We start from the raw sequence: 11,441 nt of genomic DNA on the forward strand, positions 1-11,441 counted from the left end.
CAGGGGGAGGGGCGGGGCTGTGTTTCCTACCCTCCACCGCCACTTTCAGAGTGTGCTTGTAGCAGCTAGGAGGCTGCTCCGGTTGCAGCAACAGTACAATTTGTCCAGTTAAAAGTTGTTCTATCACTGAAATAATTTTAGAGACATTATTTAAATGTAAAAAAAACTACATAGTGTTGCTTTAAAATATGTTACAAGACGAGTCAGACAGACCATTGACAGTGCAGTGACAGTTATTCAATAAACCATTTTTATTTTATTCTTTATCATTTTGTCTCCTGCCTGATGCTCTCATCTCGGTCTACCTTGTGGTTGAGTAAAAGCATTAACTCACCACAGAGTTGTCTATCTTTGAGCAATGGACAAAGTCATTTTCCTGACTAAGAGAGGTCTAGTGAAACTAAGAACAAGTGAACTGGACTTGCTCCTTGTATCGATTTAATCTAACATTTTTGGCATAGTCATATTTGGATCTATCAATGTCATTAAATGCCCACATGATCTTACTCTATTATATGGCATAACTGCTATCCTAGAATTAAAGAGCACCTATTATGGGATACACGTTTTTAAACATCCTTTTGTGTGTAAGTGTGCATTAGTACATGCTAACGATATTCAAAAAGTACATACCTCAAAGAAAACGATGACGCGAGTTATCGTCTCTAACGTTCGAGGACTACAAAAAACACTCGGATTGTAGGCAACAGTTTACTTCCTGGGATTAGTGACGTAGATAAGACCAACATTATCATAGTTCAGCCCTCTCTGCTTTGCTTGGGTACGCCCTCAAAGACGGGGGTGGGGAGCGCCGAGTCAGAAGAGAGCTAAAATGGCGGAGGTTGTGAGTCCCTGCTTTGACTCTGTTTGCAAACTCTTGTTTCATTGTTTAAGCGATTAAATCTCTCGAGTAGACGCTGTCTCTTTAGATGCGAGGGCAAAATAGCACTTTATGGACTTCCACAGAGGACATCATGTTTAATACGGTTCCGGAAAAATCCAGTCAGAAATTGTTCACGGAGTTTTCACAATAACTGCTTCTCATGAACCGAAGCTGGATTTGCGCGACATCTCCTTTTGAAAGTTGGATTACTGTGCACTTCTGGATCACAGACTGTAAGTATTCATGTTTATTATTTGCCTTTTACTGTACATTACGTAACCGGTAACCGGAGATTAACATAATGTGCGTGTAGAGCTAAGCTTGCAAGCTAATTGTTTTGTGTTGTAATACTGTATTTCATAAACAACGTACCATATTTACACACGTGTATGTTGAATTATGCATGCTTTCGTTTTTTTTATCGATGTTGGTTTAGACATGTTTACAAACTTGCTAAGATAAATACAAATACAAATGCCAGCTAAACTGTTACCGGTAAAATTTGTTCTCATGATCAAACTCAAGAAACTCTAAGTACAGATGATTTGTTTAAAGTTATATGTATTTTACTGTTGTATTTACTTGAAGCTTTCTTAGATTTTGAAACGAAGTAAACACGTAATGTGTGTTGCTAATGTTGGGCCATGTAATATGTAATACATTAACGTTTTAATGAATAGTCTAACGATTTATAGTCGTTGTACTCTATTGTTATAATATTTCTTTTTGACTGAATACATGTTTGTTTTATTTGTCTATATCCTAGATTCGCAGCTGTACACATCCTTCTACACTGTATGCAAACATGCAACATCATTACACACAGTACAAGGAGTCAGACTGGCATATGAGGAGCAAAGGTGTGTAACACATATTATGTATTTACCTAGTGAAACCACTACCAGTCTTAAATGTATAACTGATGATGACAAAGTTTTTTTTCTCTGCATAATAATAGGAACCCAGGCAGTAGCATCGTTTCACAATGTTTCCATCACCATCATCAGTGGATGCCTTTGCCGTCCGTAGCCTGAGATTTCAGATTTGCAGCAAAAAAATTGATTTTCTCATTTATTGGAATGCTGTGCAGGTATTTAAGTATTTTAGTAACTGTGTTAAATAAAGTAGTATTTACTTTTACAATAAATTAATTGCTTGTTTATATTTTACAGGTATTTGTACCTTGCAGCCATCCATTACAATGTCACCAAGCCGTAACAAAAGCAGGAGAGGGAAAGTACAAGGCTATGTTCCCAAAACACACAAGTGACATACCGTAAGCAGTAATGTTTTATTTCAAATACATTCATAATTAAAAACTTAATGTATGAAGCAGGGAAATAAATGATCAAAACAAAAGATTTATTGACTGCAATATTTCTACAGTTATGTGGATGATGTGATCAGGCTTGTGTTTGATGAGGTATTTGAAGATAAGCTGAAGGAAACCCCGATTCCAATGGACCTGGCATCACAATTTGAGAGACCTTCAAAGGAGGACGTGATTGCATGCCATCTTCAGTGCAGGGGTCGTCGAAAGCCAAAATTGTGACCGATCTGATCAGGAAGCTCCAAGCGTATCTGGAGAACAACAGACGACAGGATGATAACCTTACAGTGTCGTCTTAAATAGCACCAGCTGACAAAGCTTTGCTGTGCTATTTATCTGAATAGATAGCTGTAAGAAATGAATTGAACAATTTTTGAAACAAGAGCACAATATGGTTACTAAAGTATGTTTATTTGTATATTGTTTAACATTTAAATATATATTTGTAATAAATAAATAAAACTTTTGACTGACTATTACATTTTCTTTAAAGTTGCATCTTTTGTTCTTTTGGGTACTTTGTTACTATAATAATACTTTAGTGTTATTGGTTTAAAAATGTAATAAAACTTACTGTAGTCCTGCACCTCAAAGGCTTATAGTCGGTACAATAAATGTTCTGTGTGTAGGGATTTAGACAATTTGTGCAAAACCTGGATGATGAATCACGCAGGTAAGAGGTCCTGGAACATGTTGCATTCTCCTTAAAACCTAATAAGTAAAAACATAGCACTTATAAGTAAGCAGTCTTTCATAAAAAAGTTTACCACAGTGAAATAATGTAGAACATTCATTTCAATTAATACTTTCTTTGTGCTACATTTGGTGTTTCCATAAAGTTTGCACAGTAATATAGTATGTAACAGTCTTTTATAATAAAGTTTACTATAGTAAAATAATGTTAATAAGTGAAATACTTTTATAATCATTTCAACAAATACTTTCTATGTGCTACATTTGGTGTTTCCATATAGTTTGCACAGTAATATATAGTATGTAAGCGGTCTTTTATAATAAAGTTTACTATAGTAAAATAATGTTAATAAGTGAAATAGTTTTATAATCATTTCAAATAAAACCTTCTATGTGCTACATTTGGTGTTTCCATATAGTTTGCAAAGTAGTGTAGTACGTTATAATTACCTTTTGGATGTCTTTGCTACACATTTTCGTCTTCGTTTAGCATTCTGGCAGAGCTAAGGACACCTAAAAAAGTTAAATCCAATCGTGTTCATTGACGGAGATCGTTTATATCGTAATGGCCGTCTGAACTCTCTGGATCGAGCTTGAAGTGGTAAGGCAGTACAGACACCATCGTTTATAGAGAAATATAGCGCTTGTTTACGTTGCCTGTGACTCTCAGTCAGAACCGGAAAATCCACGCGTAGTCAGGGGCGTAACCTTTCAAACACACGCCGAACCCAGTTGACCAATAACAGTTGAGTAGTCATCTGACCAATCCGAATACACTAGACATTTTGGGAGGCGGAGACAGGAACTAAATCCGAGCGTTTTCCAGACATGCAGAAATCGGTGAGGTATGTAAATGTAACCCACTCAAATAATTGAATTGATGGATTGAATATTTCTGTCACTCATACCTAAGAATAAGTGTTTTTTATTATCATTTTTTTTATTTGTTTTTTTTTTTATCTGATGCATATAACTTGTTTAGTCATGTAAAATACATTTATATATATGTGTGTATTATTTTTTTTGTGAATTGTAATGGATTATTAGAGAAGTTGAGTCGAGTGATGCTGACGTCACTTGTGCGTCAGCTTGTGGTGAAAGATGTGCGCTGCATTTTGGCAGCTGCTCAACCTAATCCATCCTTGCAAATCTCTATCTTAATACATGCTGAAACTGTTTCATTGCGTTAGGTAAGGTTTAATTATTCTTATTTTCTGAATAATTTCTGTGTATTTTAATTTTTAATGTAAGATGATGATGGGTGATGCCGTCTGTGAATCGGGCATAAAGTTTGCAAACTGAGTTTTTTTTTTTTTTTCTTTCTCTCTTCTCTTTCCTTTTCTTCATATTATAGTCATTGTTGTTTAAATAGTTTTGAGATTGTATTTAAACAATATATGTTTACATAATGTTTTAAGTTGAAAGTGATCAAAGTTATGTTAATGTAGTGGAGTGATGCTGACGTCACTTGTGCGTCAGCTTGTGGTGAAAGATGTGCGCTGCATTTTGGCAGCTGCTCAACCTAATCCATCCTTGCAAATCTCTATCTTAATACATGCTAAAACTGTTTCATTGCGTTAGGATTGCAGCATGTGTTTGATGAACTTGGACTGTTTCATCACGCTGTGATTGTTTTGGGATTCGGGTCGATACGGACGCGATATGGTGGAATTTGCTACAGATGGACTGCACACTCACAGGACTCGACTACTGAAGTTCGTTTTTCTTCAGCGTTTGGATTCGTTTGGATTCGTTGGGAAATCTGTAGGCTTTCTCTCCTTTATACACACACACACACACACACACACACACACACACACAGACTGAACTGAGCTAAACACATTTCTACCTCAAATTGAGAACTTTGGTGCTTTACAATATTTGGACTCATATTGTTTGGAATATGTATATTCTTTTTGTTACTTCAATTGTTGAATGATATCTTTTATTGTTCAATGGGTTAATTGTGAACAGAAAGAAAAAGTTGCATAAATTTGCAATACAGTTCAAAGGTATAAAGAAGAAAAAAAAGGTAGTAAATACACTACTATTCACTCAGGTTAATTCTTGTGTTCGTGCCTTTATTCAAGCAGTTATATATATGTATATAAATTAAATAAGATTTGATTTCATATAAGTGCAGACACACTATTCTTAAAGTATATATTTTTTTTGTTGTTGTTGTGTGAGACCCCGAACCCGGGACTCCAAACATTAAGATAAGCTGTTAATTTAGGTGTTTGGTGATCTCAGACCTAGTAGATATTTTTCCTCATTTTCTTTAAAGTGAATCCAACGTATGGGTTACAGAATAGAGAGAGAAAAATTTGGCGCCCAACTTGGGGGCTGCGCTTGTGTGATAAAACTAATTTTTTTTTAATTCAGTTATTTTCTAATTTTTTTCTACTAACCGTCTTGAATATTTTTTTTTTCTCTTTTTCCTTTCAACATGGACTTGTGTAAGCAGTATAACTGTGATCCTGAAAGGTCTGTGTTACTTACCAATGTAGACCCAAATACTACTCTCACGGATGTGAGAAGATTTTTTGATCACCTAGATGAGGAAGTGAAGACAGAATGGGTAGGTGACAGATTTTCAGGGGAGATGATTTGTGAATTTCAGGAGGTTGCTACCCCATTAATAGCAGAAGAAGAGTATCTGAGTGCTGATGGCAAAAGTATATGGAAAATTGTACCCTTAGATGTTGGACAGATCAAAGAGAAGAAGCATTCCTCTAATAGTCTGACAGCATCACAGACTACGTATACATGTCAAACCTTGGATGATATGGCTGATCAGCTGTTGGCACAAATAGAAAGTTTAGCCCAACTACACCATGTAGATGCAGGCGATTTAAGTATACAGGTTGCATCTAAACTTGCACGCAAATCTGACGGAGATGACAGAGGCCCTAGCACATCAACTCCCGCTCCGAGAAAAATCTGTGACCGCCCTGCAGCTATGGTAAATTCACGACTACAGTCTGCATCAAAAGTGTCCTTTGCAAAGCAAGCCGATCCACCTCTAATAGAGGCTAATGTAATGAACGAGACTCCTGTCACATTTACCATACCACAGGAGGTGAAGCGTGTAGTGGTGGAACATGTAGTTAAACTTAACCAAGACTATATTGGACATGTATCCTCACCTCATAAATTGAGAATGTTCTCAGGGAATTTTCCCAAGCCTAATGGTGAAGTAGACTTCACCACATGGCAATTGTATGTGAAGCAGCTACTAGCAGATACTGCTGTGATGGAAAGACATAAATCAAGACTTATCTTGGATAGCCTACTCCCCCCTGCTCTTAATATCGCTTTAAGCGTAGGCATGAATGTAAAACCAGAAGTGTATGCGCTGGAGCTAGATAAAGCTTATGGTAGTGTAACTGGTGGAGATGAACTCTACATACAGTTTATTGAGACACACCAAAACCAGGGTGAGAAGTCTTCTGATTACTTGAGGCGGCTCCATTATCTGATGCAGGAAGTAGTTGAAAAGAAAGGAGTGATTGACAAAAATTCGGATACACTGCTTCTTAAGCAGTTCATCAGAGGGTGCTGGGACGAAGTTCTGATAACTCAGTTGCGTCTTAAAGATTTACTAACAGATTTGCCAAAACCTGACTTGAGCTATTCTAGCTTGCTATTCAAATTGAGGTCTTATGAGCATGAGAAGCAGCTCAAAGAGAACCGTATGAATCTCCATTTATGTACGCCTAAGGTTAGAGCTCAAAGCCAAGTGCAGTTAACTGTAGACTCAGGATTTGGAGCAAGTAATGCAAAAGAGAAAGACAATCTGGCATTGACAAACCGTATAAAAGAGCTTGAAGCTGAGGTGGTTAAAGCAAAGGCACAGAAGCCAACCTCAGCTGAGACGTGTACAGCTGATCACCTTCCTGCAAATATGCCTAAGAAGAAAAGAGGCAAAGAAGCAAAACTATCACGCCCTGTGTCGCAAATACAAACTAGGTCACTGCCTATTAGTGGGTTTTGTTACCGTTGTGGCGAAGACTCTCACTATTTGCAACAATGTCCTAATCCAGTGAACGCAGCTTTGGTCCAGCAAAAGTTAGTGCAGAGGCATGAGCAAAGAAGTCCTCTAAATAGAATGCCCAATGCACATTTAAACACAGAGTAGCCTCTGTTGTGGAACGAACAGAGGCTGGGATTGTAAAAAGTTCCATTGAAAATACCAACCAGGTCCCTAAGGGGTTAATCGGAGAACCTTGGGAAAGCAGAGCTTGGCTAGATGGTGTTGAATGTCAGTGTCTAATCGACACTGGGTCACAGGTAACATGTGTATCAGAATCTTTCTACAACCAATACTTACAAAGTAGGGCCATAACTCCCATGAGAAATTTACTCAGAGTAGAAGGAGCTGCAGGGCAAATCGTCCCTTATTTGGGGTTCATTGAGATAGAAGTACAGTTCCCTAAGGTTGTTTGTGGGACGGATGCAGTTGTAGGTGCATTAGCACTTGTCTGCCCAGATCAAACCTACAGTGCTCATCTGCCCTTGTTGGTAGGCACGAATGTCCTCCGCCAGCTAATGAATGATTGTAAGGTGCTGCGGGGAAGTGAATATCTACAACATCTCCCCATCGGCACCCATTGGATAGCTGCATATCAGGAGTGTGATAAGATTCTGACACATTGTAATAGGACACAGCACACTGCTTCAGTTAGACTGTCAGGCAGAAAGGCAGTAACTATAGCCAAAGGAGAAAAGTGTGAAGTAACTGGAGTCTATCGAGCTAAGGATTGTGGTAAGAGCAGGACAATGATACTTGATGAACCGCTGATGCAACATGTTCCAGGAGGTTTAGTACTGGAATGTAAATTGATACAAGCAGAGCCGAGAGCTCGAAATAAAGTCAAAGTAGTCATTCGAAACGTTTCAAACCACAATGTGACATTGCAGCCAAAGGGAGTGCTTGCAGAGTGTTCAGCGGTGGATTGGATTAAGCCTGTCCCCATTCATGAAAACTCTAGCACCTCTCAAGTGATCACGTCTCTGATGGCACCGCTTTCAGCCAAGTCAGAAGACCCTGTGATTTTGGATTTTGGTGACTCTCCTATTTGTGAAGAGCTTAAAACTCACATCACTGAAAGAATAAATTGTGAAACATCAAGCGCATTTTCAAAGCATGACTTAGATGTGGGGCGAGTGTCAGGAGTGGCACATCGTATAGAGTTAGTGGAACATGTCCCCTTTAAAGAGCGTACTCGGCGTGTCTCTCCAGCTGATTTTGAGGATCTGAGGAAACACTTATTAGATCTGCTCGCTAGTGAGATTATAGAGGAGTCTAACAGCCCATATGCTTCCCCAGTAGTACTGGTGAGGAAGAAAAATGGTGACTTGAGAATGGTGGTAGACTACCGTAAGCTTAACAAGTTGACCAAGAAGGATGCATACCCTCTCCCTAGGATTGAGGAGACATTTGCCTTGTTGTCAGGCTCTAAATGGTTCTCAGTCCTAGACTTAAAGAGTGGGTATTATCAGCTGGAAGTGGAAGAGAGTGACCGCCATAAAACGGCATTAACTACACCGTTCGGGAACTGGCAATTCAAACGTTTACCACAAGGTCTGACAAACTCTCCTGCAACTTTTCAAAGGACCATGGAAAAGGTCATGGCTGGTCTGAATTTGCAGGAGGTTATAGCTTTTCTTGATGACTTGATTATTTTTTCTGACACCCTTGAACAGCATGAGGATAGGCTCATGAAGGTACTCCAACGAATTTCAGCTTTTGGGCTGAAGTTGGCACCTTCCAAGTGTAAATTTTTTCAAACCTCTGTAAAGTATCTAGGGCATGTTATTTCTGCTCAAGGTATACACCCTGACCCGGACAAAATTTCAGCCATAACTGAATGGCCAGTCCCAAAAACTGTCAGAGATTTGAGGTCATTTCTAGGATTCACAGGGTACTATCGTCGTTTTGTTGAGGGTTACTCTCAGATAGTTAAGCCCCTCAATGCTTTATTGCAGGGTGAGTTCTCTACCAGACATTCAACTTCATCTTACCGTGGTAAGGGTAAAGTACAACCTCTAGCTGGAAGATGGGATAATGAATGCCAAGCTGCTTTTGACTCCATCATACTGAAGCTTACAACAGCACCCATTTTGGGTTTTGCAGATTGGAGGTTACCTTATATCCTCCACACTGATGCCAGCGTCAGTGGCATAGGTGCTGCTTTATATCAAGTTCAGAATGGGAAGACCAGAGTAATTGCCTATGCCAGCCGTGGCCTTTCGAAGAGCGAGAAAAACTACCCTGTGCATAAGTTAGAATACTTAGCACTAAAATGGGCTGTGTGTGAGAAATTTCACGATTTTCTGTATGGTACAAAATTACCATATTAACGGACAACAACCCATTAGTGTATGTGCTCACTACAGCAAAACTAGATGCAGCTGGTCATAGGTGGCTCTCAGCACTGTCAATGTTTGATTTTGATATCAAATACAGAGCCGGCAAGACTAATGCTGACGCCGATGGGCTCTCCCGGCGTCCTCAAGAGCCATTAATTGATGATGCAGAGACCATCAGTATGGATGAGCGAGTGGCTAATTTGATTAATAGAGCAGAATGTGCAGAGGCGGAGTTTGAGAAGTTTGATCAGGAAGCTATTAAGACCGTGCAGTTACAGCATTTGGCTTATTGCGAGACACATACGGTTCAGTCAGGTATGGAAGAAGACTTGCAGGAAAGCAACATCAGTCCGTCTCCGGCTGTAGAAATGCTTCTTTGCGATGGTGATGTTGTCCCAGATAGCCTGATTGAGCCTTGCCACTGGCCAGGACAAACTGCTTTACCCAGTATGACTCCGGCAGATTGGTACAAGTTACAAAGAGAGGATGTCTCTATCAGGAGATTAATAAACCTGGTCGAGTCTGCTGAGAATTTATCTCGAGCAGAAAAACTCAAAGAATCAAAAGAAGGGAATCTAATGCTGAGAGAGATACACAAAATGAGTTTAGTTGAAGGTGTGCTATATCGTATGGTATCTGATCAGTATGGCCAAAAATATGGACAGTTGGTAGTTCCCCATAGTTTCAGGGAAAGGGCTCTTGAGGGAGTTCATGATGAAACTGGGCACATGGGGTATGAAAGGACTTTGGAACTAGCAAGAGCTCGATTTTATTGGCCTAAAATGGCAGAATATGTGGAAAGAAAATGCAAAACATGTGAGAGGTGTGTGAAGAGAAAAGCTCGGGCACAGAACTGCAGAACTAGTAAACATCAAAGCATATGCTCCTTTAGAGTTAGTCTGTATTGACTATCTGTCCTTAGAGCCAGATTCGAGTGACACCCGTAACATTTTAGTCATTACGGATCATTTCACAAAGTTCTCGTGGGCATTTCCCACAAAAGATCAAACAGCCAAAACGGTGGCTTCAGTCTTGTGGGAAAATCTGATTTGCAACTTCGGTTTTCCTAAGAGAATTCACAGTGACCAGGGTGCCAATTTTGAGTCCGAGTTGGTGAAAGAATTGTGCACAATAGCTGGGGTTAAATCACGCACTACACCCTATCACCCTCGGGGTAACCCAGTAGAGAGGTTCAATCGGACTCTCCTTGATCTCCTGGGAACCCTGAGTGATAAAAAGAAAGAGCAATGGAGGAAATATGTTCGTCCCCTAGTCCATGCGTATAATTGCACTAGGAGTGATGTGACCGGAGAGTCTCCTTTCTTCTTGATGTTTGGTCGTCAAGCTCGCTTGCCGATTGACCTTTGTTTTGGTATTAACCCAAAGGGGCATAACCCCACAACTCATACTCATTATGTGACAGAGTTGAAACGACGGTTGAAATATGCTTACCAGTTGGCTGTTCAAAATGCTGAAAAGGGACAATTGATGAATAAAGCTAGGTGGGACAGTAAGGTGACAGCTGCTGCAGTAGAAGTTGGCGATCGGGTTTTTGTAAAGAACGTCAACATCCGAAGAAAGCATAAAATTTCCGATCGTTGGGAATCTGTGGTATATGTGGTGGTAAAGCAGCATAATGCAGACATCCCTGTGTATGTTGTTCAGCCTGAAAGTGGAGAAGGTCATGAGCGTGTCTTGCACAGAGAGCTTTTACTCCCCTGTGGGTTTCTCCCACCCTGCACTGATGAGATCAGTGAGGAGTCTGCAGTTGTGGAAGGTGCAGTTACTCGCAGGAGGAGTAAATGTGAGTTGGGAAAGAACTCAAAAGCTGAAGTTTGTGATGAAGTAACAGAAACTGAAAGCACCAAAGTGATACTGAACCCTTGTGCCCCAGAGTTTCAGTTGGGGGTAACATCACAAGAGAGTTCTGATGCTTTGGCGTCTGATAGTTTGCTGAATGTACAGGCAGAAATTGAGCTGTCCCAAAGTAATAATGATGTTGATTTGGGGAACCAATTGAATGAGGGCTGTGAAGGGAGAACTCAGCAGGAAGTATTGTCAGGTGTGGACAATGACAATGAGCAGTTAGAACATTCTGGAGAGTTACCTGCTGAAGTGAGCTCTGACATTCCTGTTGCCTTGAGAAGGTCACAAAGGGAC

The 11,441-nt window shown here is 39.8% G+C and overlaps 2 long non-coding RNA genes across 4 annotated transcripts; one reads left to right on the forward strand and one right to left on the reverse strand.

Annotated features, from left to right (window-relative positions):
• The first annotated feature begins 540 nt into the window (after positions 1-540).
• LOC135718366 (uncharacterized) lies at positions 541-2,424 on the forward strand. Of its 3 annotated transcripts, none has more exons than XR_012337887.1 (4): positions 541-1,116; positions 1,650-1,743; positions 1,842-1,973; positions 2,056-2,424. It is a non-coding gene; the product is annotated as an uncharacterized lncRNA (long non-coding RNA). The 3 variants fall into 3 exon arrangements; XR_010520727.2 differs by lacking the exon at positions 541-1,116 and having other exon boundaries at positions 1,125-1,743; positions 2,056-2,159; positions 2,270-2,422; XR_012337886.1 differs by lacking the exon at positions 541-1,116 and having other exon boundaries at positions 1,125-1,743; positions 2,056-2,422.
• Positions 2,161-2,877, reverse strand: LOC135718367 (uncharacterized). The gene is made up of 2 exons (XR_010520728.2): positions 2,788-2,877; positions 2,161-2,464 (listed from the first exon to the last, which is right to left on the reverse strand). It is a non-coding gene; the product is annotated as an uncharacterized lncRNA (long non-coding RNA).
• Between the last annotated feature and the right edge of the window lie 8,564 nt (positions 2,878-11,441).

Source organism: Paramisgurnus dabryanus, chromosome 11 (assembly GCF_030506205.2).
Source record: "Paramisgurnus dabryanus chromosome 11, PD_genome_1.1, whole genome shotgun sequence".
NCBI lineage: Eukaryota > Metazoa > Chordata > Actinopteri > Cypriniformes > Cobitidae > Paramisgurnus > Paramisgurnus dabryanus.